This window comes from Lissotriton vulgaris, chromosome 6 (genome assembly GCF_964263255.1).
Source record: "Lissotriton vulgaris chromosome 6, aLisVul1.2, whole genome shotgun sequence".
In the NCBI taxonomy this organism is placed as follows: Eukaryota; Metazoa; Chordata; class Amphibia; order Caudata; family Salamandridae; genus Lissotriton; species Lissotriton vulgaris.
Window position 1 is genome coordinate 427321341 of NC_141694.1, and position 21853 is coordinate 427343193.

General features: G+C 43.8%; 1 protein-coding gene and 1 pseudogene across 1 annotated transcript in view; one reads left to right on the forward strand and one right to left on the reverse strand.

Annotated features, from left to right (window-relative positions):
* The window catches only part of HCRTR2 (hypocretin receptor 2), an 880720-nt gene that overhangs the window by 734372 nt on the left and 124495 nt on the right, over positions 1-21853 (forward strand). The window lies entirely within an intron of this gene.
* LOC147707426 (uncharacterized) lies at positions 1447-2672 on the reverse strand (annotated as a pseudogene).

Sequence of the window (21853 nt, forward strand, 5' to 3'; positions counted from 1 at the left end):
TGTGGCCAACAGAGCAGGGACATCAGAGGCAGCACATGAGAGGGGCTAAGTGCATCAACAGTCCATTGCACTGAACAGGTACATCAGAGGCAGCACATGAGAGGGGCTAAGTGCATCAACAGTCCATTGCACTGAACAGGTACATCAGAGGCAGCACATGAGAGGGGCTAAGTGCATCAACAGTCCATTGCACTGAACAGGGACATCAGAGGCAGCACGTGAGAGGGGCTAAGTGCATCAACAGTCCCTGGCATCCAACAGGTACAGTAGAGGCCGCACAAGTACGTGGTGCAAGGTACCCCTCACAAGGACAAGGACAATTCCAAAGTCTTTTACATGGACACTATACACACCAACTCCAAATAGATGTGAGTGAAGGAAAACACACCGCACATCACGGAGCACTGCCTGAAGTACCTGCACCTGAGACACTGGTAGCACCAGAAACTGGAGTGTGAGACACAGCCACAGCCCTAGTGACTGACACATGAGCCACAGACCCAGACACACTGCCAGCACCCGAACCGGGAGTGTGACACACAGCCACAGATGTAGTGACTGACACAAGAGCCATAGACCCAGACACACTGCCAGCACCAGACATAGGAGTGTGCAACACAGCCACAGCTCTAGTGACTGACACATGAGCCATCGACCCAGACACACTGCCAGCACCAGAACCAGGAGTGTGACACACAGCCACAGCTCTAGTGACTGACACATGAGCCATAGACCCAGACACACTGCCAGCAACAGACATAGGAGTGTGCGACACAGCCACAGCTCTAGTGACTGACACATGTGCCATAGACCCAGACACACTGCCAGCACCAGAACCAGGAGTGTGACACACAGACACAGCTCTAGAGACTGACACATGTGCCATGGACCCAGACACACTGCCAGCACCAGAAACAGGAGAGGGCACAACTGAGACAGTGCCACAACATGATGCATGACAGCAGACAACAGACACAGTGCCACTATCTGACAACTGAGAATGAACCTCTGATGCGCCACTGAGAACACCGGATTGATGAGCCACAGGGCTGTATGGGCCAGGTGGCAGGGTGGCTCTGGGAGCTGGGGATAGCTGGACTTGAGCCACAGTGGTGTGGTCATGTGTCAATGGTGTGTGTCTACATTTCTTTGGGATATGTGAGGGCACCCTGGACATGACAGGACTGGCAAGTGGTGCAGACTCAAATGAAACATCACCCACCAAAGGTGAGGCGTCTGCTGCTGGGGCTCTGCTCTCTGGGGACGTGCTGGACACTGCATGTCGTTTGCTGTGTGCCTGCCGCCTGGACTCAGCATCATGTGTAATGGGGGATGCAACAACAGGTGACTCCTTCCTCAGCTTCTGACGGGCCAGGATGGGAGTGGAGGTATGGGGGTACTCCGCCGGGGAGACATCTGTTTTCCGTTCCTTCAACAACATCAGCCTCAGTGCAGCCAGGGGTGATGTATGCCTGTCTTTGATTGCACCAGTGTCCATGTGAGAAGCCTTGTCCCCTGGATGTGCCTTGTCCGTAGGAGGAGTGTTGTCTATGTACTTTCCCTGTTCCCTGGACGGTGCCCTGTTCTTGGTAGCAGACTTGTCTGTGGTGTACCTGTCTCCAGAACACACCTTCTCCCTGTGTGTGTTCCTTCCCCTTGGGAGTGGCCCCTTCCTTAACACTGTTCCTGCCCTTGGGAGTGGCCCCTTCCTTAGTACTGTCCCTGCCCTTGGGAGTGGCCCCTACCTTACTAGTGTCCCTGTCCTTGGGAGTGTCCCTGCTCTTTTGCTGTGCCTTTGTATTAGGACTGTCCTTGTCCCTGCCCTTGGGAGTGGCCCCTTTCTTAGTACTGTCCCTGCCCTTGGGAGTGGCCCCTACCTTAGTACTGTCCTTGCCCTTGGGAGTGGCCCCTACCTTACTAGTGTCCCTGTCCTTGGGAGTGTCCCTGTTCTTTTGCTGTGCCTTTGTCTTAGGACTGTCCTTGTCCCTGCCCTTTGGAGTGGCCCCTTCGTTAGTACTGTCCCTGCCCTTGGGAGTGGCCCCTTCCTTAGTAGTGTCCCTGTCCTTGGGAGTGTCCCTGCTCTTTTGCTGTGCCTTTGTCTTTGGACTGTCCTTGTCCCTCCCCTTGGGAGTGGCCCCTTCCTTAGTGCTGTCCCTGTCCCTGGGAGTGTCCCTGCTCTTCAGAGGTGTCTTCGTCTTTGGACTGACCTTGTTCAAGGGAGTGTCCATGGACTTGTGAGTATCACTTGCCTTGGGAGTACCTTTAGTGTGGGATGCCTGTGTAGCATGTGAATGCATTTCCCCCACCACCACTTGTGGATCCTGTGTGTGAACTCCAGTGTCTGTGACGTTGTGTTTGTGAACAGATTTTGCTGACCTAGGGGATGGTGTCTGTGCCCTCTGTGCCCTGAAGTGCTGTCTGTGGCTGCTTCTAGTGCAATAACCTGTATTAGAGTCCTGGTCCGAATATTCACTCGCCTCTGAGACATTCAGTGGTGTAGATGTGGGAACAGAAGTTGCACCCTGTCCATGCGATTGTACAATGGCAGACGACACACTGCTTGCCAATGACTGAACTGTCCTGTGTAGACCAGCAACATCGCCATGCATCCCTTCCATGAATGCCACCACCTTCCCCAACTGCCTATCGTGGTCTTGGAAAGCATTGATCATATTGGTCTGACCCACACACAGCTGTCGCAGCAGATCAACAGCCTCAGCACAAAGTGCATTTTGGGTCACCGGGGCAGGGGCAGCGGTGCGTACACCGAACCCCCTCTGCTCCCCCTACTTCTGCGTGCACGAGCAGTACTTGGTACAGGTGGCGGCAGTGTGGGCCCTGTGTGCTGTGTCCCGACCGAAGGTGTTAATTGCCCACTCCCAGTCTGTGACAACAGTGCTGACTCACCGACACTGTCGTACGATGAGGACGATGGTGTCTCGACATGCGAGTCCTCAGGGACGGTCCTGTCCCCCTCTCTGGGGCTGCCCTCTTCTGTGTCAGTCTGCGTGTGCGTGAAGTCAGATCCGGATGCATTGCCACCACTTATCTCCGTCGTCTGTGGCTGAGTGCCCTCTGCCAAAGCTGAAATGCACAGAAAAGAGGTGTAAGTCATGGCCACACTCACGTACAGAAGGACATGAAATCCCTAATTCCATTGGTGACACAACACATCTATCCATCATCCTGCACACGGCCCACCCCTACCAGTCATCCTCACATGATTGTACCAGTAATGCCCGTGAAACACATACAGCATGCGGACAGATCAGGAGCATGTAGTTATGCACACATGTCATCCCATGGGGCCACAGACCTCTACGGCATGTGGTTCAACACTCCACTACTAAGCAAGTGGCGTGTCAACATGCCGGACCTGGATGTCAAATTACACTCTGCCAATGGCACCAACATGCCATTGCTGCGATACATATGCACCACGGAAGTGACTACAGTGTCTGAGCACCAATTCATGCATTGCACTCCCAAGTAATATACACAGACAGTCTGCTTACCGCTAGTTTGCTGTTGATCCACACTTAGCCGGTCGGACAGGTCAGGATGCATCACAGCAATGATACGGTGCATGAGAGGGGTCATGGAGCGTTAGGCCAGACGTGGCGTTCTTGAAATCATCCCCAGTGTCATCTCCGCTACATTCTTGCTCAGCCTGGAAATGTCGTCCCAGTGTTTGTGGTAGTGTGTGTCTCGTCTATTGCACACCCCCACTTCCCGTACATCACGTGCTATGCTCCTCCACACCGCCTTGCGAAGGTGCAGCTTCACCTACCATGATGGGAGACAAGAGGTTAACGTTAGTGGACAGTATGACAAGCACATACCACGCAGATAGACGTATCTACATCCAGCCATGCCCAGCACAACACATGTTAAGGTCCCACAGCACACCGGCACCCCAACAGAAGACAGGAGCCACTCACCACCTCAGGGCCAATGACATGTACACCACTGCACTTACCACCTGTCCGGGTGCACCGTACAGCTGTTCGTAGTGGCTGAGCACACCGCCCACAAGAACACCTAGTTCAGCGGCGGTGAAGGGACGAGGCCACATCTCTCACTCTCTCTGCATGGCAAGGTCCTGGACTGTGGCCCTACAGCAGCAGTCGGTGGTTAGCAGCAGGAGGTCGAGGAGATGGTCACAGGCAGCAGTCGGTGGTCAGCTCAGCAGTGGGAGGTCGAGGTGATGGTCACAGGCAGCAGTCGGTGGTCAGCTCAGCAGCGGGAGGTCGAGGTGATGGTCACAGGCAGCAGTCGGTGGTCAGCTCAGCAGAGGGAGGTCGAGGTGATGGTCACAGGCAGCAGTCGATGGTCAGCTCAGCAGCCGGAGGTCGAGGTCATGGTCACAGGCAGCAGTCGGTGGTCAGCTCAGCAGCGGGAGGTCGAGGTGATGGTCACAGGCAGCAGTCAGTGGTCAGCTCAGCAGCAGGAGGTCCAGGTGATGGTCACAGGCAGCAGTCGGTGGTCAGCTCAGCAGCAGGAGGTCGAGGTGATGGTCACAGGCAGCACTGGTTCACAGCGTAGAATTTGTGCTTCTGGTAATCACACATATATAGGGGCCTGTGCCCATGTCAGTGGCATACGTCGGCAGCAATTGGTCACCCCTGGATGCGTGGTTGTAAAAGGGCCAATGACTGGCCCTGGTGTTGCGGTGCACTGCTTCCGCTACTTTCGTTTGGGCATACGCAGTCCGCGTTCCCTCTTCCCATTGGCTGCATGTGCACGGGCTGTCACGGTCACACGTCGGCAACCGCATGTGCAAGCTTCCGGGACGGATGCTTATTTTGCTACGATGTTAAATCACTGGCGCCACCATGGCGGGGCACGTATTCCGCGGGGGAGGTGCAGTCCAACACATCCTGCAGATGATGTCAATGGACATGGCAGTTCATGACCCCCCTTACAGTCACATTGCATCATCCACCGTACACCGGCCGGCCAAGCCCGGCCCAGAACCGCCGTGCCAGGCCCCATCCACAACCGCCGGTCCTGGACCGCCTGGCACGGTGGTCCAGGACCGGCGGTTGTGGATGGGGCCTGGCTCTCATTCCACCACGGGTACGTGAGCAGGTGTATAGGAATCGGAAACACTTCCATTTCCTCAACGTGCAAGTGGTGTGCCTGGCCGACAAGATCATATCCCATGTGTGTGCAAGATTTCCAGGCTCTGCACATGACTCCCACATCATGCGGAGCAGCATTGTCCCCCAACTGATGGTTAATCTGCGTCCAGAACGTGCGTGGCTTGTTGGTGAGTATGCGGTGGGGACAGTTGTGATATCTGTGTGGCATGGGGTACCCACCAATTCTGGTTGTGATATTTCTGTCTCTCATCCCCCTACATAGGCGATTCGGCGTACCCAAACAGGCCTTGGCTGCTGAGTCCCATAAGTAATCCAACTACAGCGGGTGAAATGCGATACAATGATGCCCATGGAAGGACACGTAGAGTGGTTAAACGTACCTTTGGACTGCTGAAGTCTAGGTTTCGGTGCCTGGATAAGACCGGAGGGGCCCTGCCTTACTCACCAGGCAAAGTATGCAGGATCGTGATTGCCTGCTGCATGCTCCACAACCTGGCCTTGCGCAATAACATTGAACTGCTCTTGGACCCTGAAGACCAACAAGTTCCTCGGCCTCCCATCCCACCCATGTCGACTGATGAGGATAGTGGTGAGGAGGAAGGTGTGGACCAGAGGCGCCAGCTCATTGATCGCTACTTCCCTTGAATGTGAGTGACTACCTCTAGTGCCGGTTGACAATGCCTTATGTATGTTTGCTGGTGTTGTGTGGATGTGGTGTGCATCAGCTGGGTGTTGTGCTATGTGATGTTTGCATATGTGTGTGTTTATTTCTTTACACATGCAAGTCTACATGATGTGTGTCCTCTCATTCAATTATTTAGTGATGAGTGTGGTTTGTTTAATGTTGCACTGCAGTGTGTTGTGATGGGTGTGATTCAGTTTGCTGACGTGTATTTGCTGTCTCTGATTTATCCTAGGTCACTCCCACAGCGGCATGATTATGTACGACTTGGATCCATGCACCTGGTAACGTCTGTTTCTGAGACAATCATGTGAATAAACATGGAGGCAACACATCATTGAGTGTGTAAGTGCTATTTATTTACAGGTTGTGCATTGGTGCTGGTGAATATTTACAGGTAGGTGCGGGGTGTGGGAGTGTGAGTTGAAGGTAATGGCAGATGAAATGTCCGTGCTGACACCAGATTGGATGATGTCCGGCTAGTCCAGCAGACCTGTGCCAATGATTGGCTATGTGGGACAGGATAGTTGGCAGGGTGAATGGCTGGCTCAGGCAGTTTCAGAGTCATTGTCGGCCCCTCTTGGAGCGTGTGGACGGAGCATCCCCACTGCTCTCGCCCACTTCCAGCCTCGGACGGCCCCTCCGTCTTGGAGCCGGAACGGAGTCAGCTTGTGGGGCAGTTTGCTCAGGGGCCACATCGGTCACCAGGGGCACAGGTGGCGGTGGCGGTGGTGTTGCTGCCCGTGGCGTCTGGACACTTGGTTGAGGGGGGTTGGGGGTGTTGCGGGCTATCCATTACCTCCACATTGTTGTCTGCTGGCCCATGATGTCTACTATTTGGGCAAGGTGGCTATCAATGGCCCGCAACATGTTTGTGTTGTCCACCGAGTCCTGGTGGGCACGATCTGCCTGTTCCTGGCCATGCTCGTAGGAAGCTTGGACCCTGGCTAGGGCTTCCAGTGACTCAGCAACAGGATGGGGTGGGTGTCCTTCACCAGCCCGACGGTGTGTGGAAGTCCTGCTTGGCTGATGTGGCCTCGGCACACTCCTGTCACGCCCACTCTCCCTGGTTGGCTGTGATGTTGATGGCCCTGTGTCGCGCGGTGGGTTAGGCAGGGTGGCACAGACAGGAGTGGTGGTACTGGTGGGTGTGGAGGTGGTGGTGGTGGTGGCTCGGCAGCTCACTGTGGCTGGTGTTGCAGGAGTTACACAGGCGACGGTTGTCGGGCCTGGGATTTCCTATGAGCCAGATGTCCCTGGCTGACTGCTTGGGCCGTCTCCATCCTCCGCACCGGAGCTGGCTGTGGCATCGTCCCCAGAGCGTCCTGGAAGTGTGTGAGGCGAGTCTTGCGGCCGGTTGCTGGTTTCACCAGTCAGATTGCGATCACCTGAGGGACAAGATTGTGCTGATCAGTACTGTGGACATTACATGTTTATTTCGCAATGATAACATTTCACTGTCCTGTCGCACACACACCACCCACCTCTCACACACCCCAGCCACCACCACCGCCCTCCCTGTGGACATGGGGGCCTGTTGGGAGTTGTAGTAGTGTCCTCCCACCCACCACCACCGCCCTCCCTTTGGACATGGGGACCTGTTGGGAGTCGTTTACATTTTGGTGAGTATGTGGACCACATGCATGGGTTGGGGCCTGGGAGATGTGTCTTCAGAGTTGTGTGAGGCAGACCATGTCCTTGTGCTGGTGGTGCTTGGTTTGTACTTACCAGCCTCTTCTCTGTCCTCAATTCCTTCCAGGCTCTCTGGGTGCAGTATGCCCAACACCTTTTCCTCCCATTCAGTGTAGGGTATGGGCTCCGGGGGTGTGCTGCCGCCAGTGTGCTGTGTCCGTAGATGGTTTTTGGCACGGATCCCTTTGACACGCATTTTCAGGTCATGCCACCGCCTCTGTATCTCGTGCTTTGTCCTTGGCACGGTCCCTGACGCATTCACCCTACTTACGATCCTGTCCCACATGTGATTTTTGTGAGCCACGGTGGTCTGCTGGACTAGTGCCCTGAATATGTGGGGTTCAACACGGATGATTTCATCTACCATTACCTTCAACTCGGTCTCCGTGAATTTTGGGTTTTTCTTGGGTGCCATGGTGTGTGGTGCTCAGGGTGTGGGTTGAGTGAGTTGGGAGGTGCAGGTGTGTGTTGTGTAGGAATGGTGTGGTGGGTGTTAGTGTGGTGGGTGTGTTTGGGTGGGGGTTGTGTGTCTTCAATTGATGTGTGCTGTCGGTCGTCTTGGGCCTCTTGCTAGCAGCTATGCTGTGATGCAAAGGATTGTGGTAGTGGGTGGGAGTCATTTTATAGTGTTATAGTGTATGTCGTGGTCATGTCCCAATGGTTGTTGGCAGTCAGGTGCTAGGTGGGTGTGTTGACTAGTGTGCATTGGTAGGTACTTGGGGGGGGGTGTCATTGTAGCTTGTGATTGGTGTTGGTGTTTCAGGTGGGTGGTAGTCCTGTTTCATGTGTTTGCTATTTCCTTCCGCAACACTTTTTGTCATTGGTTTGACGGTAGGGATGTTGTTCGTGTTGGCCTTCCGCTGAGATGCACCGTTTCTCGTTGCATTGTTTCCGCTGCGGCCGTGGATTGCGGTGCGTACCGGGGTACAGGCGGCCTTATCCTAATCGCGGACACGGACCCTTTGCAGGTATTGCGGTAGATGTGGCTGTTCCCGCGGTCAAGTGCGTCCACGGCGGGCGGTGTTTCATCGGTTCCGTCCGCGTGCGGCGGTCTCAGGTGCACTCCGTTCGCCGCGGACGGTGTTTGGTGAGGTCCGTCTGCTGCGGTCATACTTTCGTCCCATTTGTATCCCAATTGCAACGGAGGTTTATCCGCGGTGCGTTCTGGAGTAACTTGGCCGCTTCCTTGGCGGACGGAACACGTTTCCGTCCGCGATCCTAATCGGCTGCTATATGTTTAACTTGGTGTGGTATATTTTACTTTAGTGTATTTACAGTTTTACTATTTGAAGTGTTGCACAAATATTTTATACACTACCTCTAGGTTAAGCTTGACTGCTCGTGCCAAGCTCGCTGATGGTGAGTAACGGTTCATTTAGAGTTTGCCTGACACTTACCTTAACTAGGATTGAGGTTGCTGTTTGACCAAGGTTTATACCCCAGTTAACCAATATCCCAATTTCTAACACCCAGGCTCACATCATTTTCAAGACAATGTGTTTTACCAACAAGACCATCAAAAGCTACACTTTAGCACATATGGCCAAAGGACTACCCACTTCTGGCAGAACTTGCCAAAATAGAAGCAGAATATAAACAGACTGGAGGCAAAGACACTCAAGATGAAAAAACACCAATAGACAAGCCTTCAATAGGCGCTCTTCAACTATTCACTCAGGAGATGGAATAAGATCTCCATGAACAGCAGAATCATTTCACCCTCCTGCAATTCAGAAACATAGTAAAGGCATGCTTCTGTTATAGGACATTTCCACCCTGCACATTAGGAATCTACATTTGACATGACTTACTGTAAACAATCTTGAATCATATGTTAGTGCTCTCATCCTTGCTCAGTGTTCTGTGGTGCAATGCCACTTTGCCTAAATACCACCACATAAAGACATACATTCATACAAGATTCAGATGGATTTATTACTGTTCTGCTATGGTTGTTTGTGCCAGTTTACAATTGAAATGCTGTGTATTGTTTCAGTTCTTTGCTCTTTGTTTATCTAATAACAAAAATAATAAGACTGCAGCAGGGGCGGTTTCTGTTAAAGGGCGTCAGGGCTCTACCCCCTTTATCTCTCCAACCTAGGACAGGTCAAACTGAAATCATATTTAAATCTCCTACAGTGTTTTTATTTTATTTTTTAATGTACCTGCCCACAGTCAATCCTGATGGCTGGAGGGCGGAAGCTGCTGCACTCACCCCAGTCATGTTTCAGCCTGCCTCCCCATTCCCAACACCGGACCCTCTAATCTTGCCTGAAGTGACTATTTGCTGAACTGATGATTCCACAGCCCTGAGGCCTGTGAGGTACTCAGTACGGCAAAGACATAGCTTCAAGGACTGAGCTCCACCTCCTGACAACTTGGAGCTCAAGTTTGCCCAGGGCGTTTCAGGCTGAACCCCTGTAGCACCGGGGTTCCATGTCAATCAGGGAGTGAAGAGCATTGTCACCACACTTTCCCAAGTCGTCATAGGGTGGGGTGTGTCTTCATACTGTAATAAGTTGGAAAAGGGTGGGGTAGAGGCTGCAGGCAACAAGACAAAAAATACATCCTGCATCAGTAGTTTTGAAGAATCTCTGTGCAGACTCGAGGTTTTTGCTTCCCGCACTGAATTGGGGATCGAGGGACACCAGTTATGTTCCATATAGGTACTCTAATATATGCCCGGGTAATATCATACACCTTCACCTTCACCTACATTACCTGCCTTACACTATACAGTAACAAGCCTTTCAGGAATGAACCTTTACCTAGTTCTAGTCCTGGGCACAGAAGTAGGGGTTTTTCCTTGAACAATAGCATCCTATAACTTCATCAATAGGCTCACACAGTATGAATGAATATTCATAAGGGTTCTTGGAAACCAGGTAGAGGCTACACCACCTGACTAATATCTACAGACAAGGTTAATCCAATACGTCATCTTCAAATCCAACAATGGCCAATACAAGAAACGAGGGACAAAGGAACCCTAGATACTTGGGGGCATATTTACAATAACTGGTGCATCCCTGCATATCAGCAGGGATGCACCAGTTATTGTGCGCCACAGCTCTGCCAAAATGGATGCGCCACATTTATAATGCGGCGCACCATGGGGCAAAAACAGCACAGATGCGTCCCACATCAGTTCCGCGAAAGTGGCACATTGCTGGAGTTGTGTCGCAAATGCGACGCAGCTCCAGCAATGCTCTGGGGGGCCCTATCTTGTTAATGCTGCATCAATCCTTACGCCTGATTCAAGCAGGTGCAGGGTTTTGACGCAGCATGGCCACAAAAGTGACTGAGTGAAATCTTGTAGATTTCACTCAGCCACTTTTGGGAGCCGTTCCTGCGCCGGAATGCCCCCCCCTGCACAGGAACGCCTACATGTGGTGCAGGGCTTTACAACGTGACGCATCTCCTAGATGCGTCCCGTTGTAAGTACCCTGCACCATGGCGCAGGATTTGCGCCGCCGCTGCTTCACAAAAGTGACGCAACGGCGGCGTAAATGAGGCGCAAGGGGCTTGTAAATCTGCCCCTTTCTGTATAAAAACAGCACATCTTACTAGTGTTAGCTAGAGGAGACTGAGACTTCCCAGCCGACACACTGACCAGAGACGCTGATGCTCCTGCATGCAGACGCTCCAGCTGACAGTGGTCTAACACATCCCTTACAGGGTGTCCAGCTTGAGACCAGTACGGGGTCCCACACTCTCTCAATTCAGGTAATGGGGTTAGAATAAAACCTAGAGGGATTCTTGGCTTCACACCTACTCACATGCTAGGTATACTTAGGTACATCTAGACAGGCATTGTAGTAGTGCAGGCTTTCTTTTATCATGCATTTTATAATCATGTATGTATTCATGATCATTGCAAGATGGTAACACTATAGTATCCTTTTATATTCACTGTACTGCTAAACATATACATCTGCTACTGTATAACGGTTGTTGCAGCACATCTTTTTTACATTGAAGAACAACTGTGCAATAAATTCTTATTGTAAACACGCCCAACTGTTTCTTCTGTGTAACTCTTTGAGATCGAATAGGTGAGCACGATTGACTGAGCGAAAGGTCGTACATTGTTTCCACGAGAGATCAGGGTTGTCATGTTCTAATGTACCCGGAAACAATTCTCTCCCCGAAAAGAAAAGATTCTAGCGGCACTCTGAGCTAGCTAATGCAAACAGGTTAACATTCTCGGTGGGGGTGCTCGGAACCAGTCTGCCACCAAACCCACAGTTTATATTATCCGAACGTGCATATTCTGGATAGGATACATAGGAACTACACAACACACCGTTTCAGCTACATTGGAGCGAAAGTGAGCTAATGTAGGTGTTTTGTGTGTGTGTCTCCACAAAAAAGCCTAGATTCCATCCAGATGGTGTCCAGTCCTGCAGTCCCAAACCTTTTTTCATGTGCATGGACTAGGTAAGTAAATAAACAAAGTAAAAACAAAACATGAGCTGCAGCTGGTGGAAGAGAGTGATCACAAGACACATTAAAGGCCAGCTTCTGGAATTTTGGCTGTAAAGCTGAAATGTGCCCGAACATTGCAGTGAATTGATAAATAAACAGGATACTTTTAACAAATATGTGCAAATTAATATTACATACATTTTAAAAAGAAGAAAAACAAACCTGGGTTACAGCAAAAGTATTAAGTAAATAGCATTTCCACAACACCAAACATAGCAATTAAATTTTAAAAAATTCAAAACAACCATTGAAAAGCTCCCATTTTTAAATCATACAATCAAATGAAGTAACTAATCAAATACACACTATAAAATGATTACTTTGCTACTGCTATTTCCTGCTTCTAAATCTAAAGAAAGAAGAAGGTGACTCTGACCAACTGTTTCCTGAGAAAACTACTTTTCCAGACAAGACTCCTACAGAAATAATTAAAGTAAGTTAAATTAATTTTTAAATAAAACTAAAGTAGTAGGCTAAAAGTGTAACTATTTCTCTAAACAGTTTAAATAACATTTATTTTTTACCTTTTACATTTCTTCTACAGATATCTCCAAAACACAGCAATAAAAGTTGAACTGATTATTTACTACAAAATCCTTATTGTAAGTATTTTTAAATGTTCTCTAACACACCAACTGCATTAGTTTAACCCAAATTTCTAATACACATTTTATCTTTATTCTATCTTCTTAACAGAATTTTCGAAGACATCCAAAAAATTACTCCATAAAGCTAAAGACTACACAAATTAAAAATGTAAGTATAATTTGTAAATTATTTAAAAACACTAAAATGCTAACTACAAGACAGCTTCCCCCCAGAAACAGCTCAAAATGTAATAAAATATTAGATTATCTAATTATTTTCATTTTCTACCAACAGAAATATAACAAGGAAATACAAGAAAAAGCTTGAAAACACCTTCTCAACATTTCGAATTACAACAAAGAACAAATGTAAGTATAATCATAGAAATATGAATGCATATAAAACATCAGTATTCAAACTTAAAATATATTTCTTTCTAACCTTTCCTAGCACTACAAATAGAAACATGACTGAAGGTGCAGAGTTTGTTATGTCGCAGAAAAACAAGCTTTTACTATGTTATATGGGTATGTTTATACCCAAGAAAAACAGTCAGCACGCAAAGTATTTTGGAAATGTAGCAAATACTATTCTAATAAATGTTATGGTAGGGCTACAACAGAAGAAGCTAATGTACTATCTACCAAGGAACACAATCACCCCCTAATATAACTGAAATTGAGGTCAGGGATGCCCTTGAAAGCATAAAAGAAGCAAGTACAGGGACTGACAAACTCACAACTCAAATACTAAAAGAGGAACTCTTAAAAGTTCCTCAACATGCTTCTGGCCAACTCCCCTTAATTGACTCCCTAAAACGCACAATTGCAAGACAAAAAAGAGTCACTACAACTACTCAACCTATCCCTAAAACGTTAGAAGAAGTTATTATTCCCGCTGAACTGAGTATAACACATAATAGGAAACCATTCTTACTATTTGATAACAAATGCCCTAACAAACGAATTATAATGTTTGGTACTGCTAACAATCTTAGAAAATTACAAGAGTGCCAAAATTGGATGATAGATGGGACTTTTAAAACATGTCCTAAACCATTTTACCAACTCTACAGCATACATGGATTGTACCATCATTTTAACATCCCATTTATTTACTGCTTGTTGCCCAACAAACAACAAAATACTTACACAGAAGTCCTAAACACAATAAAACAGGAAACAAATAATTATTTTCCATAGAAAATAATTATTGATTTCGAACTAGCTATGATCAATAGTATATTAAAAACTTTTCCACACACAGCAATACAAGGTTGCTATTACCATTTTAATCAAAGCATTTGGAGACATCTCCAAAAATCTACATTAAGCATACAATATGCTACAGACAGCACCTTTGGATACCAAATAAAAAAATTAATAGCCCTATCATATGTCCCTGTTACAGACATAGCAGGACATTATAACATCCTAATCGATAGCTCATATTACAAAAAATATGAGGAAAAACTACCACCACTCCTAGACTACTTCGAGGATACATGGGTGGGAAGGCTACATAGATCGGGACACAGAAGCCAACCTAGATTTAACATAGCTTGGTGGAATGTATATTTAAGTACACTGAATCAAGAAACTAAAACTAACAACAGTGTAGAAGGATGGCACAATGCATTTCAAGCTACCACTAGCAGAGGAAAAGCCACTGTCCAAAAACTAATAGAAGCTTTACAAAAAGAACAGAGCTACCAAGAGCTACGTATACAACAATCAGTAACCCAAATCGGACTATCTATCCTTAATAGCCAAAAGTCTACTGTGAATTATCTACACACAAATTACAATACTCTCATTTATTTAATACAATTGTGATAAGTAGCATAAAAATGTAATATCATAATAAATATTCCATAATTGTCTAACATATTTATGTACAAAAAAAATTGTAGACAATTAAGCAATATTTGATATGATATAAAATATAACAATAATAATTACATTCACATTTCCCACCCAAATCACATCAAATTAAAAAACTCACAATTCATGTTGCAGAAGAATACGTAATCCAACCACTTGTAATCCGTGTACTCCACGGGTAATCCATTACAAATCCAATTTGTGAAACCTCAAAAACCCGAAAACAAGTAAAAATAGGAAAAAACGCTCCAGGAAATCCCAGAAGAAAAAGTATGGTAACTTTATTAATTAAAGTGACATACACACACTTTTTAAAAAAAAAAAAAACACATGGTCTTCTCCCAATCCAAATGGATACCCTTAAAAAACCCGAAAAATAGTCAAAAAGAGTAAAAATCGCTCCATGAAACCACGAGAAAAGGAGAGAGAGTATAAACACAATACTTTGATAAAGTAATACAATCTCTTCTCCAAAAAAAACCTGCATCCTTCTCCGGAACGAAACGGCGAAATCCCGGAACCTGTAAAAAATATCAAAAACAAAACCACCCACACAAAGCCCCCAAACATTTCCAAATATACATAAACATTACAGTAAAACATTAAAATACACATATTTTTACATCAAACTCAGAAAATACACTAGGCCTGAAACACACACGACACCTCCGTAAAAGCCAAGTAACACCTAAAACATACCAAAGCCACAACTAAACACACACAGTAACACTACACGCCTCCAAAATACAGTCAAACACTACTACTCTATAACATATAATAGTTAAAATTCACCTTACCTTTCGCAACGCGACGCAGCATCCAACCGCAAGCTTCTCCAGTCCTTAATGAAGCAAAATAACCTTACGTGGTTAAAAATAGTCACATTTAAACACTAATATAAACTTAAACATATTAAATACAATCTTCTAAGTAAAAATAAAATATACTCCTAGACTTAAAATGTTATAAATTTTTTTCTACCACTTATAAAAATAATCTTACAATAAATCTCCTTAGCAAATTAATAAAAAATAATAACGTATTATTAATCATTATTAATACTTAATTTAATATATTTACATTGTAATAATTACATATAACCAATAAAACTTGAGTTTATATATTATTTACATTGATGTTTTAGTTTTAAACTTACTATACAAATATGTAACATTTGTAAATTAATAATAATAATAAATAATAAATAATAAATATTATTTATTCTTATTATCAATCCTATTTATGTATATATATTGTAAATAAATAGAAATCCGAATTTACACTTAAATGATTATGTTCAAAATATGTTTATGTTATTTGGTAAAATATTTAATAATTATTTTACATTTGTAAATTAATAATAATAATTAATATAATATATTAATTATTATTATTAATAATTGTATGCATGTATGTAAATAATTTAAAAATACATATCAAACATTGTATGCAACTGTATAAATGACTTACTATTTTCTATTGTATTAAGATTTTGTTTATTTAAAAGCTTAGTATATACCTAATAATAATTACTTACAAATATGAATTATTATTAAGAACATTGTATTTAATATGTATACATAATATACAAAATACATATAGCATGTAAATGTATCAAATATATACTTACCTGTTTAATATTTTCTGTTCATGTAAATATTCGAAATATTTAATTAATAAAAATTATATATTATATATTAACATTATTAATTAAATTTTTAATTAAAATTTAATAAAAATGTTTATTAAAAAAAATAAAAAGTTAAAAATTGTTGACAAACTTTATAAGAATTCTGAAACAACACTGTATATAATTTTTGAAAAAAAAACTGTTGAAAATAAAAAAATTTTAAATGTAAAACATTTATGAATATAAATAAATGTAATGTAATAAATTCAATTTACCTAATTCTTTATAAAAAAGCGTACATCATTTTTATACTGTACTGTACATATTATAAATACAATCTGTCAATAAAAATTTTCAAAAACTGCATGTTTGACTTATTTTACAAATAAGAATAAAAAGTTATATTTAAATTGTTATTATTATAATAATATTTATATATTTACATCTACCTTTTTCCATTAGTAATATTTATTCTACACTTATAATACTACATCATATTTTTTTACATTACTTTTCTGAAATAATTTTCTAACATATATAACTTACTATTCCCACTCCATTCTAATAACAGTAAAGTAAGGTGCTGTACACTGACCGAATATAATTTACTGTTCCAAATCCAGTCAGATAAAAGTATGGGAAGGTGCTGGACAATGATCCTATTTAATTTACTATTACCACTTCAGTCAAATAAAAGTCTGGAAAGGTGCTGGACACTAGCCCAATTTAATTTACTATTCCAATTCCAATAAGATTAAATTTAGGGAAGGTGCTGAACAGTGACCCAATATAATTTACTATTCCAACTCCAGTCAGGCGAAAAACAGGGAAGGTGCTGGACACTAACCATATACAATTTAATATTCCAACTCCAGTCAAGTGAAAAACAGGGAAGGTGGTGGACACTGACCATATACAATTTACTATTTAAACTCCAGTCAGATGAAACTCAGGGAAGGTGCTGGACAGTGACCCAATATAAATTACTATTCCAACTCCAGTTGGGTGAAATACGGGAAGGTGCTGTACAGTGACCCAATATAATTTACTATTCCAACTCCAGTCAGGTGAAAAACAGAGAAGGTGCTGTACACTGACCATATATAATTTACTATTCCAACTCCAGTCAGGTGAAACTCAGGGAAGGTGCTGGACAGTGACCCAATATAATTTACTATTCCAACTCCAGTCAGGTGAAATACAGGGAAGGTGCTGGACAGTGTCCCAATATAATTTACTATTCCAACTCCAGTCAGGTGAAAAACAGGGAAGGTGCTGGTCACTAACCATATACAATTTACTATTCCAACTCCAGTCAGGTGAAAAACAGGGAAGGTGGTGGACACTGACCAATTACAATTTACTATTCCAACTCCAGTCAGGTGAAATACAGGTAAGGTGCTGGACAGTGACCCAATATAATTTACTATTCCAACTCCAGTCAGGTGAAAAACAGAGAGGGTGCCGGACACTAACCATATACAATTTACTATTCCAACTCCAGTCAGGTGAAAAACAGGGAAGGTGCTGGACACTAACCATATACAATTTACTATTCCAACTCCAGTCAGGTGAAAAACAGGGAAGGTGGTGGACACTGACCATATACAATTTACTATTCAAACTCCAGTCAGATGAAACTCAGGGAAGTTGCTGGACAGTGACCCAATATAATTTACTATTCCAACTCCAGTCAGGTGAAATACAGGAAAGGTGCTGGACAGTGACCCAATATAATTTACTATTCCAACTCCAGTCAGGTGAAAAACAGGGAAGGTGCTGGTCACTAGCCATATACAATTTACTATTCCAACTCCAGTCAGGTGAAAAACAGGGAAGGTGGTGGACACTGACCATATACAATTTACTATTCCAACTCCAGTCAGGTGAAACTCAGGGAAGGTGCTGGACAATGACCCAATATAATTTACTATTCCAACTCCAGTCAGATGAAAAACAGGGAAGGTGCTGGACATTAACCATATACACTTTACTATTCAAACTCCAGTCATATGAAAAACAGGAAAGATGCTGGACACTGACCCAATTTAATTTAATATTCAAACTCCAGTCAAATAAATGTCAGGTAACATGCTATACACTATCTCTATTTAATTTAATACTCACACTCCAATATTGTTAAAATAAAGGAATGTGCTGAACACAGACCCATTATAAATTACTATTCTCACTCCAGTCAGAATAAATTCTGAGAAGGTACTGGATAATAATCATAGGAACTTTAATAATCCTAATACCATAAATTAAAAATATAAAGAAAGTTTTTACGTTTCGCTCTATATCTCATAACCCATATTAAACAAACCTCACATTGATATATTATATCATTTAAATCTAATTTAAATTGTATTACATTTTTAAACATTCCTAAATGTTTCTCTATAATATTATAAATTAGTAAAATTATTTTGCAATTTTGAATAAATAATTTAAATATTTAAAATTATTTTTAAAAATCCTAAATAAATTTCAGAATTTTATTTTTTAATAAAATTTTTTAAATGTATTTAATACATTTAACATAATTTATAACAAGTATATTTTTTTTTGCAAAATTTTAAAACATTTTAAATTCTCAAAACATGTTAAAGAATTTACTATAAAAAATATATTCTAAAGGTCTATAATCACCATTAAACAGAATTAACCCCATATAAATTTAAAATGTAAATTTTGTTTTTGCATATAATTAAAAAAAAAATTTCACTTAATATTAAAAAACTGTATACATACTTTTAAATGATCCCCACCCTTATCCCCTATTAACCCAACATCTTGCTCCTAAAATAACATAATAAATTATTAAAAATATTTTATTTTATTTTTTTAACTTTTTTTAAAACACTCCCCACCCTTATTCCCTAATAACCCAACGTCCCGCTCCAAAAACAACATTATAAAGTTTTTAAAAAACTATTTTTTTTAATTAACTTTTTTAAAACACTCCCCACCCTTATCCCCTAATAACCCACCATCCCGCTCCTAAAATTTGAAATACTTTTAGAAAATTGTTTAAAAAAAATATACATTTAATTCTTTAATTTTCTAAAAATGTTACTATTTTTTTAATTTAAAAATCATTATTTTAAAACACTCCCCACCCTTATCCCCTATTAACCCAACATCCCGTCACTAAAAATTAACATAAAATACACAACTAAAATAATTATTACATTTAAAATATTATTACATTTTTACACATTGTACAATATTAACACCTTTTAAAAATAATATTAATATTATATAAATTTTTCGATATTTTCTACTGTCTATATTTTTTTCGATATTATTTACGTTCTATATATATTATTTGAATATTTTTAACTACACTAACAATTCGATATTAACCCTACACGATATTTTTGATTCCATATTTTTTACTTCGATATTTACTTAATGAAAACTATAACGATATTTTTAACATCGATATAATTTCATTCGATATTTCTCTACAATCGATATTTTTGACTCGATATTTAGTCAATTCGATATTTTTAAGTCGATATTATGCCCAGTTACCGTTACACACATTATACCTGCATCCCTTCTGGGTGGAGGATGAGATACCAAATTCTTTTGCCCCCTCCTAGCCCTACTGCCTGGCACTGTGGAGTGGCACGCTACCTGTAGTGCTTACATGACATGGGCACATAGTGGCCATGCTGGGCTTCCTCCTGCTCTCAGCAATCTGCAGGGCAATGAATCAAAGCCCTGCGGGTAATATTTCTTCACAACAACTGATTGTTATGCCGACCCTTTCACTTCAATTGCAAACTGACTAATTGAGCTATTTCACAAGCCACCAAATGGACAGGAAAAGAGACTTGAAAGCATGATGACTAGGATCCACAAACAAAGGTGCGTCAAGCAAAGTGCGTGTCCCTTACCCTTGTAGAGAGCAACCTGGACTCTGCGCAAAAAAATTGCACCCTGTAACACTCTTCTGGGTGGACTCACCATGAGGAGATAAATAAAGGGGCTGAAGACTGCTCGGGGTCTTCATCCATGCAACGTAGAACTATGTGGTGTGTGCTTGTTACTGGCGCATTGCTAGGCATTGCTGTGCATGTGAGCCAGATGCTACCCTGCACTCCACATTGGCAACGAGGTTGGTACCTACCTGCTCCATAACAGCCGTGTGCCGACTGTCCAGCAACGCGGCAAGCATCGACTGCAGACTCAACAGGACTCCACACTCCTGGCTGTGATGGATGGAGATGGCTCCTCACTGAGCACTGGCATGTCACGTCCCCACATTGGTTGGCCGACACCTGCCCAAAACATTGCATCACCGAGTCCCTGAAAGCCAGCCTGGCTCGTACCCACAAGGTGCCTGCTCACTGCAAGGTGCTGCCACAACCTGCCTCATCTTGGCGGCGGCTCACGCTCACTCCAGCATCACTCAGTGGGCCCAGATCCCCCTTACTGGAACATCAAGCTCTTGCATGAGGACCCTCTAGGGCAAGAAGGAGTCACCCCACCAGGTCCAAGATTTGATGAGGAAGAGGAGGAAGACAATGTGATTGTGGTATCTTTCACCAGCCGCACCGATCAGTGCCTACAGCTACCTCCCATGTCCATGGTACGAGTAACGAGCACTACCAAAACAGCTCTCATCAACACTGGACCATCCATGAATGGAGCAGTATGAACTCTTTGCACTATGCCTTTTCCCCACCAATTCAAAGATCTACACCTATGGGGGTATGGAGCCCCTCCCTTTGTGGGTTGACTGAAGTGGAGGTGGGCAGTGAGAAGCAAACCACCAGGGCATAATTCCATGTCACAGAGGGGAGAAAAGGCAGGCTGCTCAGCTACCATATGGCAGAAGACCTGGGGCTTCGCCAACCAGATACACAACTTACATGCGTACTCCATACTGCATGAATTACCACAGTTATTTGAGGATTTGGGCAAGCTCGAAGACAGTTTAAACTGCACATTGACACCTCCGTTATCTTCCGCCTGAGACCGCAGGTGGAGAAAGATCTATGCACACTGGCAGTGTCGTTGAGAAGGTCACCAGGCCCACTCCCTGGGTGTCACCACTGGTTGTTGCCCCAAAGCTCAATGAGCCTAGGACCATCAATGCCACCTGACGCCCACCATGGACAATATCATGGATGACCTCTATGGGGCGAAGTGGTTCTCCAAGCTCGGCCTCAACTCAGGATATTACCAGATAAGACCTGTCCCGGAGAGCCTGTATATAACAACTTTCTCCACCCGTCTGGGCCTGAGACTGTAAAAACGGCTGAGCTTTAGGGTGTCGTCGGCCGCAGAGGTCTTTCAAAACACCATCGGTGAGTCTCTGTCTGGCCTGCTGGGCATCCTCAATCTCAGCGATGACATTCGGATATTCTCCAGCAGTCTAGAGGAACATCATGTGTGCCGCCGAGACACTCTCTGATGGCTGGCGGATAGTGGACATGTCCTGAACAAGACCAATTGCTCATTTTACCACAAATCCATTGAATTCTTCAGATACGTATTCTTATATGATTTTCTCCAAGTAGACCTGAAGAAAGCTATTGCAATCCAGACTGTGCAGGTCCCAACTACTAACTACTCAGACGGAGGTTATCAGCTTTCTAGGGATGGCTACGTACTGTGGTCGTTTCTTACCAAACCTCGCCTTCCTGTCAGAGCCCCTGAGATCTCTCACTGGAATGGAGCTTGCAAGCAACCATGGCCTTTCATGCCATCAAAGATGCTCTGATGGACAAGACCACCATGGCCTACTTCCACGAGGAAGGCATACAGA